Here is a 12,201-nt window from a genome sequence, read left to right on the forward strand (position 1 = left end):
GCAAAAGAGAGTGAGCATTCTTCTGAATTAATTTTGTGGGAGTTGTGAATTCTTTTTATTTAAGATCTAAACAACTAGCATGATGTGTAGCTGGTTAACATTGGTCAAGATCTTAGTTTTCCTGGCTGAGTTTTCTCTGGTCTTTTGATAAAAAGTTGATTATATTTTCTCGCCTTTGTTCTTGTCTTTGTCTCTGCATCTCCCCTTTATCCTTTCCCAAATATTGTATACCTTCTTGGTCATCATAAATTTGTTGTAAATATAAAGGTCAAAGTATGTCAAAGTATGACCTGAGCATTTCTGGGATTTCCTCTGTGTTCTTTGTTATGCCCCCCTTTTCAATTCTGATTTTTGTGAATTTTCATGTTCTCTCTCTGCTTTTTCAGTAGTTTGGATAAAGGTTTGTCTATCTTATTGATTTTTTGAAAAACCAACCCTTTGTTATATTGATTTTTTTTGCATTGTTTCCCTGGTTTCTATTTTATTGATTTCAGCCCTCAAATTTATTATTTTCTGGTGTCTACTCCTCCCGTGTGAGTTGCTTCTTTTTGTTCTAAGGCTTTCATTTGGGATGTTAATTCTCTATTGTGACTATCCTCTGTTTTTTTTTTTTTTCATATGGGCACATTGTGCAATGAACTTCTCTGGTACCACTGCTTTCAATGTGTCCCATAGTTCAGTTATGTCGTGGCCTCATTCTTGTTGAATTTTAGGATTTCCTTAATTTCTTTATTTGTTCTTTGACCCAGGTATTGTGCAACTGAACATTGTTCAGTGTCCAAGAGTTTGTAGGGGTTCTGCAATTTGTGTTGTTGTTGTATTCCAATTTTAAAGCATGCTGGTCATATAAGATACAGGGAACTATTACAATTCTCTTGCATCTGTTGAGGTTTGTTATGCCACCTACTATTTGGTCGATTTTAGAGAAGGTTTCATGTGGAGCAGAGAAGAAGTTATATTCTTTTGTGTTTGGATTGAATATTCTATAGATGTGTGTTAAACCCAATTGACATGAATCTTCTGTTAATTCTTTTGTTACTTTATGACTGGTGGTCCTATCAATTGGGGACAGTGGTGTGTTGAAGTCTCCTACTATAAGTGTGTTTGGTTTTATGTGAGGTTTGAGTTTTAGTAGCGTTTCTTTTATGAATGTGGTTGCCTTTGTATTTGGATCATATTTGTTTAGAATTGAGATTTGTGTTGATGGATTTCTCCTGTGATAAATACGGAATAACTGTTTTCATCTCTTTTGATTAATTTTGGTTGGAAGTCTAACTTGTTAGATTTTAGGATAGCCATACCTACTTGCTTACTTGCTTCTTTGGTCCATTTGATTGGAAGATCTTTTTTTTTTTTTTTTTTCCCTTGAACTTAAATTTTTGAGTCAGAGCATTTTTTTAAAAAAATTATTATTTTACATGTCGATCCCAGTTCCCCCTCCCTCCCTTTTGCCCTCTCTGCCCTCTCACATGCACCATAACCACCCTTCCCTCCTATCTCCCCAACCCAATTCAATATGTAGGGGAATGCCATCCAGTTGGGGTCATGTAGATCTGACAGGGCTTGTGAAGTAGGGACTAGGGCTTCTCTCCTATCTTTAGGTTAAGGTAGTTATCCCTCCATGGGGGATTTGTTAGCAAGGTTTTTTTTTTTTTTTTTTTTTTTTTTTGTGCATCAGGGATACATTCTGGCTCCCCTGTCTGAGGTCCCTTAGACTGCTCAGTCCTTCTGGCTGAGACCCATATTCAGGGGGGGCCTGAGTCAGTCCCATGCTGGCTTCCCAGCTATCAGTCTGGGGGCCCTTTAGTTCCACCTTGTTCAGGTTAAGTTGTTGCTATGTGTTTCTGCAGCTTGGCTTGTCCTCTCCATCTGCATCTGGGTTCTACATCTCGACTCAGTGTTTATGTATGGGTGGTTGCTCCTGTTTCCAACAGGCATTAGGTGAGGGCTCCATGGATAAGTTAGTTGTTGATCTCACTATCCGGGAAGTGCATTTATGGCAGCCTTTCCATGGAAGCTCAAATTGTTAGTTGGCAGGAGTCTTGTAGTTCTCTAGAGTTATCTTTGTGTTCAATTTTATCTTCAAACCAATATTGGTTCCCTCTTTTATGCTCTCTCTCTCTCTCTCTCTCTCTCTCTCTCTCTCTCTCTCTCTCTCTCTGTCTCTCTCCTGTCTTCTATTCCTAACTGGGCTCAATCTGGAAGATCTTTTCTTATCCTGAGGTCATGTCTATCTTTGAAGCTTTGATGTATTTCTTTTACACAGCAGTGAGATGGATTCTGTCTTCATATCCACCCTCTTAGCCTGTGCCTTTTTACAAGCAATTAAGACCACTAATGTTGAGAAAGAATAAGGACCATGGATTGTTAATGCTTGTTTGTTTTAGATTTGTTGTTGGCAATGGTATTGTGAATATATTTGACCTCGTTTATATGCATGGTTTCTGGTGTAGTGATATTATCTGTTGCCTACAACTTTGTGGGCCTCTAACTCTTGGGTTAGAGTTTTCCTTCCAATACTTTCTGAATGGCTGGATGTGTAGATACGTATTGTGAAAATCTGACTTTGTTATTAAATATATTGTGTTCTCCATCTATAGTGATTGTGAGTTTTGCTGGGAATAGTAGCTTGGGCTGGCATCCATGGACTCTTTGTACTTGTAGAACATCTGTCCAGGACCTTCTCACCTTGGTGCTTTCCATGGAGTAGTCCAGTGTAATTTTCATAGGTCTGCCTTTAAATGTTACCTGGAAATTTTCCTTTGCTGCTCTTAATGTAATTTCTTTATTGTATGTTATATGTTTTGATTATTATATGTCGAGGGGTCTTTTTTGTTGTTTGGCATGCTCATTGTACGTTCATGGGCATGTCCTTCAGATTGGGAAAGTTTTCCTCAATGATTTTGTTGAATATGTTTTCGGCACCTTTGAGCTGGGCTTCCTCACCTTCCTCTATACCTATTATTCTTAGGATTGGCCTTTTCACGTTGTCCCACATTTTCTGGATGTTTTGTGTTACAGATTTGTTGGATTTATGATTTTCTTTGGTCAATGAATTTATTTCCTCTACTTTATCTTCTTTGCCTGAGATTCTGTCTTCCATCTCTTGAATTCTGTTGGTTGTGTGTGCATCTGTAGTTCCTGATAGTTTGCCCAGTTTTTCTGTTTCCACCATTCCTTCGGTTTACGTTTTATTTATTGTTACCATTTCTGTTTTGAAGTCTTGAACCATTTACTTCACTTGCTTAATTGTTTTTCTGGCTTTCTCTACTTTCTTCAAGATATTTGTTCATTCTTTTCAGTTTTGTTTGTTTTTTCTTCCATTTCTTTGAGGTATTTTCTCACCTCTTTTTTTGAGGGCCTCTACCATATTTTTTTGGCAAGAATTTTTAATTCGTTCTATTCTACTTCATCTGCTTTGTTGTTTTCCAGTCTATTTGGTGTAGATTGCAAAGATTCTGGTGCTGTTATTGTTGTCATTCTGTTGTTAGGTGTTTTATTATATTGCCATCTTCCCATACCTTCTTCCCCGGTGTGTTTTGGTGGGTCAGAAGATTGATGTCTGTAGCTCTTGATGATCCAAGATCTCTAGGAGGCCTCTACACAGGCAGGGCCTGGCAATGGAGCTATAAGTTCAGATTCCAGCAGAAGACTGGCGATGCAAGTCAAAGATATTGAAGGCTGGGACACAGGATGTTCCTTAAGCTGATAGGTAGATCTAGCCTGGTCCTGGTACACTCCAGCTGATGCCTCTTTGGCAGAGACCCTACAATGGGAGTCAAGGATCCACCCTGCAGGAACTGGAGAGTGGTCCCATGGAGACAGGTGGTTCTCAGGGAGGGGCCCGAAAATCCATTAGAGGACTCTAGCCAAGGCCTGGCAATGGACGGACGACAAATTCTGGTCTGATACTCTGGGTGTTTCTGCACTGATAGCCAGAGCTAGTGGGACCTGGCACTCTCCAGCTGAGGCCCTGCAATGGGGTCCCTTTCACTCATTACTTTAACAACATAAAAAGCCTCATTGAGAAGATTGATTTCTCTAAATCCAATCCTACACATTTTCTTGTATTACATAAAGCAATTCATATTGGAGGAAAGTTTAAGACTTTAAACACCTAAGTACCTGGTTATAGGAATGAGGGCTCACAATATTGTATATTCACAGGTGAAAATATGTTTGGTTAATGATTTGATATAGTTTTAATCATGTAATGCCAGTGTATTGATTTGTGTTTGCTCATACTTGTTCCCAAGAATATTAACCTCTTGAGTTATTCTTGTAGCAGGAACTACAGAATTTTGTCAAAATCCTGATATAGGTCCTGGCACTGAATATTCCATAATTTTTCTCGTCCATATCTATAATGCTGTCTCTATCCTTTATCTATCATCTTGATATGAAGTGATAGGGAAGAGTTCATGAAAGAGGAAATCAAAATCATGCAAACAATTTGGTGAAGATTTTAGCCATCATACTTTTCTTTAATTTCAATAATCAAAATGGATTTTGTGGAGCATGGTTCTTACTAAGTTCACTACAACCAAGATAAATGACAAACTTGTCAGCCCTTCTTATGTAATCTGCAACCCAAGAGAGAGACAGAGTGTGAGAGACAGACATAGACAGAGAGAGACAGAGAAAGAAAGACAACATGAGAAAAGAGAGAGGGAGATGTAACGAGTACGGTTTTTCTGCCCACCGCCTGGTCTTGTGCTGCTGCCACGCCACCAGCCCCAAATAACACACAGAGACTCTGTATTTGATATTATCCTGTTGGCCAGTTACTAGTTTCTTATCAGCTAGCTCTATCTTAATTATTAACCCATTTCTGCTGATCTATGTATTTCACTTACCGGGGAGCCGGCGGCATACTGCTTTCTCCATACTCTCCATCCTGACTCCCCTTACTATTTCCTGTTTCCTCCTTGTCTCCTAGTCCCTCCTATCTTCCTTTCCTATTGGCCAACATTGCTTTATTCATTAACCAGTATGAGAAACATATACAGAATGACATCTCCCATCATCTCCTCTTTTCTATCTAAATAAAAAGAAGGGTTTTAACCTTAACATAGCAAAATATATCACATAACAGTTATCAAATAGGAATCACAGTTCACAATATTTAGTTCATTGACATTTATCAAGATTTAAGAAACTATTCCATCATCTATTCCATCTTTGTGAGTCTAAAGTCCTATATGTAAGTTATCTTTAATCGTAACTAATGAAAACTATAACCATTACTATCTGTCTTCAACTCCTTCAAAGACCACAGAAGGATAGTATATAAACTCTAGAAATGACAGAGACAACTCACTGCCTGGTCACCCGAAGTTCTTTTGTAATCTTCCATCTTCAGCCCATAGGCCATAGTGTGTCTGGCAGACTCTTCAGCAATGCAGGAGACTTTAAACTGTCTTCTTGTATTGGCAGTTTGTCAGTCACTTTTCTCTGATCCTGCAGACTGTCTGGCATACTCTTCCATTAAGCAGGAACTCTGTAGCAATGTCTATCTTGAATCAGCAGTCACTTTTCTGTGGATCCTGCATGTCCAGTTTATACATCACAAAGTCAAACAGTCCAGACAAGAGCAATATCTTGTCCAAATGGCTAGTCTTGCTATATTGAAAGCAAACTTCATAACACGTTTCTTCTATGTCCATCTTCCTTTCTGGTGCAGGTGGTATTGCCAAGAGCAATTATGTCTCACGAAAACCCTAAACCATTTTAAATGCCATATTCTGTATGTCTTTGAAAGGTTTGAAGAATGCCTATTTATCTCAAATACATCTCTGTGTATCTTGAAAACCTAACTAACTTAACTCTAAGTTTTGACTATCATAGGTAATTATCTATAATCTGCAGTACATTATACAATATTTTTCTGAATGAACTATATAAACACAATACCTAAACAAAAGGAGAAATATATACATCACAAAATTGACATTAAATTGTATCAATAAATGAAAATCCATTCCAAAACAAAGTATTCATATCTATACCATAATTCCCTTTTTACCTTTAAAAAGAATTGGCTGTGATCATTAACCATTTATACCCAAGTCCATTTAAATGAAAACAAACATTTATAAATATTTGGGAATTTGGGCGTCGTTCTTTCCAAACTACTTCCTGCTGATAGGGGGCGCTGTCATGGGGGATTCTAAGAAGATGAAGAAATCCTGGCTGTAGTCTGCAAGGCTGCTTTGTTCAGCTGTTTTGAATGTAGGATCACCTGGTCCTGTTTCAGGGGGTCTGGCTTGATCAAACCACATTAGTCTGGAAGGAATCCACAGCTTTTCATTTTCTGTGGAGACAAAAATAGAAATCCTTTTCCCCAGTAACTTGTCCTTGAACTTAAATGTTGGAGTCAAAACATTGTTAAAATATATAAATTGAATTAATGCAGCAGCATTTCCTTTATCAGTTGTTATTTTCTCAGCAGTCAAACAATGCAGAGACAACACAATAGCATACAGTAACCAGATTCTCTCTGAGCTTTTCATCTTTACGTTGCTTTATTATTACTCTGCTTATTTTACTTTTATTTTTTCATTTTTTGACATAGGGTTTTACTGTGTAACTCTTATCTGTCCTGGAATTTACTCGGCATACCAGGTTTACTTTACAAATCACAGAGATCTGCTTGCCTCTGTCTCTTGAGTGCTGGGATTAAAGGCATGTGCTACAACACCCAGTTCCTCTTTGTCTATTTAAAACCATTTTTTTTTATGTCTACGTATATTTTAAAACACACTGTAAACCTTTAGAGGTTTTTCTTAATATGAATCTGTCTTTACTGTAAACCTTTATCTTTGTCTGGCCACAAGTCTTTTATCTGGTAAACAACATTGTTAAAATGAAAGTCATAGCTGTGTCAGCCGTGGTTTACCAAAGATGGTGGGAGGTACTTTTACCGCCAGCACGGAAAGCTGTGCTCACCACCTTGGTCTGCGCTGCCACCCAGAAAGCATGCTGCCAGCTTGGAGATGTCATTGCCATTGCCATCTCTCATACACACCAATAAATTGTTAGCAGAGTTATTTGAAAGCTGTGCGGTTTTTTGCCGCTTAAGCTGAGTCAGGAATCTTCCCTTAAAGGAGCCGCGAGTATCTGCTTGTCTCTAGCAAAGCAGAGTTCAACTGAGAAAAATGCTGCACCAAGAAACCTTGCTTGTCTCTGTTCTTTTGTTTCTAAAACCCTTTTTTAAGCTTTTGTTAAATTTTAAGTGGAAGTTCTTACTAGCCACGTGGGCACCATCTGTAAGGTGTACTGCTTTCTCCATACTCTCCATCCTGACTCCCCTTACTATTTCCTGTTTCCTCCTTGTCTCCTAGTCCCTCCTATCTTCCTTTCCTATTGGCCAACATTGATTTATTCATTAAACAGTATGAGAAGCATATACAGAATGACATCTCCCATCAGGGAGAGGAAAGAGAGATAATGGGAGCAAGAGAGATGCCAACCCAAGCTTCTCCACCTTCTGGTTTCATACTCTGTATCAAAGTCACAGCATATAAGACTGGGGAAGAAACCTCCCCTATGACTGGTGGCTACAGAAGCCTGAGTTACAGGACTAAATGAGCAGAAAAGACACAGAACTTGAGGGCAGGTTTGGATCAGGGCTACCAAACATTCTAAACTCTTTGAGTAGATATAGAAGCCATTAGGATTTCCACACAACAACCCAGCCTCCCTTGGTAGGTAGATATTGGTTTAAGTATTGCTACTTCCGTTTTGCCAGGGATGATATGGAGGTGAAGGATTCAGGAGTTGGTGGGATCGCTTTTAGCAGGAGGTGTGGTTTACAAGGTTTCCCTTAGCTGCCATCCTGTAGATCGTCAGCATCTGTTTCTTGAGAGATGGACAAAACAGGTTGTGTAAAGCTTCAGCCTTAACATTGAGCTGCAGTGGGAGGGAGGATGACTCGAGGCCTGGCAGTGTTTGGTAGCATTGTTCCAAGCCTGCCCTCAGGGTGTCAATGGGGGGGGAGCCCTCCCCTGGATTCACCTTACTTCAGACTTCACCCTTGAAAGTACTGCCATTGTGTCCCCAGAGTAGTGGAAAGGAAAAAGGTCACTTGAGAAAATTGTGAGCATTGGGTGAGGGGAGGGAGAGTTAGGAGAAAGAGAATGGGAGAGAAGGACAAGAGGCATGAAGGAGACTGAGATTTGGAAAGAATAGAGGAGAGCAACAAAATGTACCATATTGATGGAGATATAATATGTGGAAAGAGAAATCTGGCACTGGGAAAATGTCCAGAGATCTACAAGAATGTCCCCAAATAAGAATATAAGCAATAGTGGAGAGGCTGCCTTAAATGCCTTTCCATATAATGAGATTGATACCTACCTTATAGGATATTCTAAAGCCTTCATCCAATAGTTGACAGAAACAGAAGCAGACACCCACAGCTAAGCACTAAGTGGAACTCCTGGAATCCAGTTGCAGGGAGGGAAGAGTGATAAGTACAGGGGTTAGGACCAGGTTGGAGATACCCACAGAAACACCTAAGCAAAACAATGGGGAGCTCATGAACCCCAGTCTGATAGTTGGGAAACCATAATATGACTGACCTAAAACTCCTTAAAGTGCATCTCATTTAGAAGGCCTAGTAAATCTCATGGACCTCTGGCAGTGGATTCAGGATGTACTACCGAAGGATAGCACAGATCAGCTGTAGGAAAATTGCTATAGAAATGCACATCACTGCTGATGTAGAAAAGTCTTTGGGGTAGAAGACAATCAGTAACCATTGCAATTTGTCCTTAAGCACTCTGCAACCACCTGGGAGGTGCTTTTATCACTCAGGCCTTACTAGACAATCAGGCCCCTTTGTGACCTGCCTGTCAAAAGAAGTGCAGGGCCATTCTGGTCTAGATATGAAGAGAAACTGGAGCCAGTGGTTTTGTGCGCTGTGCTTTGAGGAAGGGCAAACTGGAAACCCACAGCATGGTGAGGGGCTGCCATCCTCAGATAGGTAGTGGGAGATGGTGAGGTGATGGATCCAATGTGGTGGGTATTCCCTGGATCTCCTTGGGAAGCTGCAAACAGAGTACCTGTCCCCTGAGTTCTCATGCAGTCCTTGAAATTCCCAGAAGCTAGAGGCAGTCCTCCAAATAACTACTCTGTGGGCTGTATCTGCTTTGAGCACTGGGATAAGGGAGGTCTCTATAGAAACACCTTTATTTATTTATTTATTCATTTTGGTTAGGTACAACGCAAAAATACAGCAGGAAGCAGAGATCTTCTAAACTAAAACAAAGAGGTATCAAAAACTTTTTTTCTGAAAGCATAAAACACAAGAGTGCTCAGACCAAGGGTGATACTGCAGGCAAGATGCAGTAGAAGCTGGATGAGGACCTATTTCTCTCCTAGAGCCTGGACCTTGTAGGGTTTCCACCAGCAGTTGTTACAGAGGGGCAGGGAAACTACCCAAACAGCACTCCCCTCTGATAGATATGTGGAAAATGGGAAGCAGTCACAAAACCTCCTTCCTCCTGCTCCAAACTGAGGAAGAGAACAGCAATTCTCTCCTAGTTTTCCCGAGCCTGATGCCCCTTACCTGGCATTTACCAAAACCCATCCAACTCAGTCCCTACCAAAGCCAATAGGTGCCGAAAGTTTTCTGGGTAGGGGATGAGGCTGGTGTGATACTAATCAGATCTTTATTTGAAGTCATCATGGTGCCATTTCTTGCTGTTTATTTGTTTGCTAGCCTGTTCATCCAGCTGCATGGCCACACACAGGGCCTTGATGACCTGTCCCAGAGCTGAGAAGTGCTTAGCCTACTGGGCCAGGGCAGACTCTGCTTTGTTCATGAAGGTCTCCAAATCATAGTCTGGCTGATCGGTCATCTCAGAGAGCTCAAGCCAGCCAGGTCCTTGCTGTATGATCTCCTGAGCTCCTCCATGGACCACTCTTCCAGCTCCCTGATCTGAGTCATGGCTTCATTGAAGCTGGACATCTGGGAAGACAGCTCCTCCTCTTCCTTGCAATCGACTGCCAGTGAGGTCCCATTAGAGCTGGCTTCCATCTCTTCTGTTTCCATTTGAATTGGCTGCTCTCTACTGGGCCCACTGTGGGGGCTCAGCTCCTTGACTCTGTCTGTGTATCTCAGTGTGTTTAAAGTATATTCACAGGAGCTTATGTCTGGTGAGATCATGGCAATCATGCAAGTCCTGGAGTTCTCCCCAATGAATGAATCCCTTAGCACCTGTGTGAGCTTGCTCTCACAGAATGGGGTGTGAGCCTTGTTCTTTCCCAGTGCCCTGATGCACTCCTTTAGAGCTAGGAGAGACTTGTTAATCTCTGCACCCTCCTTGCAAGTCTGCTGGTCAGCACTGGAAGTGGCAGCCCCTCGTTCATTCCCTGCTAGATCCACCAAGGAGAATTTGCCATGTAATCTCCCTTTGGATCGAAGAAGAATCTGGAAGCAGGCATGGGAGCGGGAAGAATTAGAGTTGGCAAATGTCTGTCCAGATGTCCTGCAAGCACTGCCCATGTTGATCATCTTGATGACATCATCAGCACAGTTAACCAGGTACTCCTGCAGTCCCACAACCTGCACCTGCTGCTTACTGTCTTCTAGCACACATAACTTGGCCTTCTTGTTGAGCTGATCAAACACCTTCCTATTATAGATCTCAAAGAATGTCACATACATTTCCAAGTTTAAGTTCCAATAGCGAGGTTGACTCTTCAGAAGGAAGATATTCTGGGAAGCCATTGCATAGATCACTTTAGATGCATTGTGAGATTTATCGAACAGGTCTCCACACATTGTATGAGTCTTCCCACTGCCGGTCTGCCCATAGGCAAAGCAGATTGCTTTCCCCCCCTTCAAAATTCATCTGTACCAGTGGTCTTGCTGTGAACCTGTAGACAACTTCATTCGAAGCTGTTTCATCAAAGGCAAAATCGAAGCAGAATGCCTGCTTCTCCAGATACTTTGTCAAGTCCACTTTCAATTTGGGTTCATGCACAAGGAGGAAACATTTGCTGGGGACAGAAATCACATCGATTTTTTTTCTTGTTCTTGTTTATTCAGTGGGCACTTCCTAACAAACACACAGATCCTGTGCTCTTCAATAGGATCAGTCAGATTAAGTGGGTGACATTCCATAGTAATCCAGAATTCTTTAATCATCCGGGCAAATTCCCAGTTTGCAAAGCTGCTATCATATTCCTGAGCTGGCTTTATTCTTCTTTCCGAGTTCTGGGCTCTCTTCCCGTTTGCTCTTCATTTTTTTCCATTTCCTTCACAATACATGATTTCCTCTGAACTGAATTCCCAGGGTTTGCAGATATGTTTCGGTTGGGGTGGACTTACTCTTCTGCCTCCTCGCTGACCATCAACAATGGTAATTCTGTCACTGCAGAGCAGGAGGGCCTAGGAAGGCTAGCGACAACTGAGAACCACTTCCAAAAGTGTGTAGCCACGGACAGCTCCACCTCCATCTCATTCTCCTGAGTGGCAAGTTGAACCTCTGGGATAGCAGGTATACGAGTGGACTGGCTTCAAAACCTTCTTTTGGAGCTGGAGTTTTGGAATTGACTGATCTGCGTTTTTGCTTCGGGACTGCCACATTTTCCTGCAGTGGCAGATTGTCCTTTGGGTGTAAGGAAAGAAGCTGTAAAAGCTCTGGGTTTATTGCAGCCACATCACCAAAATCAATCTCTTTGCCCTTCGGGTTACCTCCTTCTTTCCATTCCACCAAAACACAGGATTTCTCTAAGTTCACTGTGCTTATATTGGCACTGTGAATTAAGCCATTACTGCGTTGAATCTTGATGGAGAGAACAGGAAACAATCGGGCAGGAAGCGACTCCATCGACTCGGGGACAGTAGCAGGTAAAACAAACCCAACAAACTTGAAAGAGACGTCTCTGCTAATACAGTGCAATCTAGAAACACCTTTTAAGTCAACTTCTACATACTTCAGGTGCACCCACTGAAAGCATGTCAACAAACTTCCAGAGACCTTTTCGTTAAGTACCTTTTAGAAGTTCAGCCCTTTGCATTATAATTTTATGTGTAATATCCATGTATTGTTAATTTTCTGCAGGTTGTAAAATGCATCTCATGTAAGGGTAGCACTTCACTATTGAGCAGTGATCTACAGGAGTAGAATTTGTAACACAAAGGATTTAAAAATGCTTTGGAGATATTACGTCTCATAAAGTAGAATTTAA

The 12,201-nt window shown here is 41.2% G+C and overlaps 1 pseudogene; it reads right to left on the reverse strand.

Moving 5' to 3' along the window:
• Positions 1-9,674: 9,674 nt before the first annotated feature.
• Positions 9,675-11,907, reverse strand: LOC127217776 (kinesin-like protein KIF2C; annotated as a pseudogene).
• Between the last annotated feature and the right edge of the window lie 294 nt (positions 11,908-12,201).

This window comes from Phodopus roborovskii, unplaced genomic scaffold (assembly GCF_943737965.1).
Source record: "Phodopus roborovskii unplaced genomic scaffold, PHOROB, whole genome shotgun sequence".
NCBI classification, from domain to species: Eukaryota; Metazoa; Chordata; class Mammalia; order Rodentia; family Cricetidae; genus Phodopus; species Phodopus roborovskii.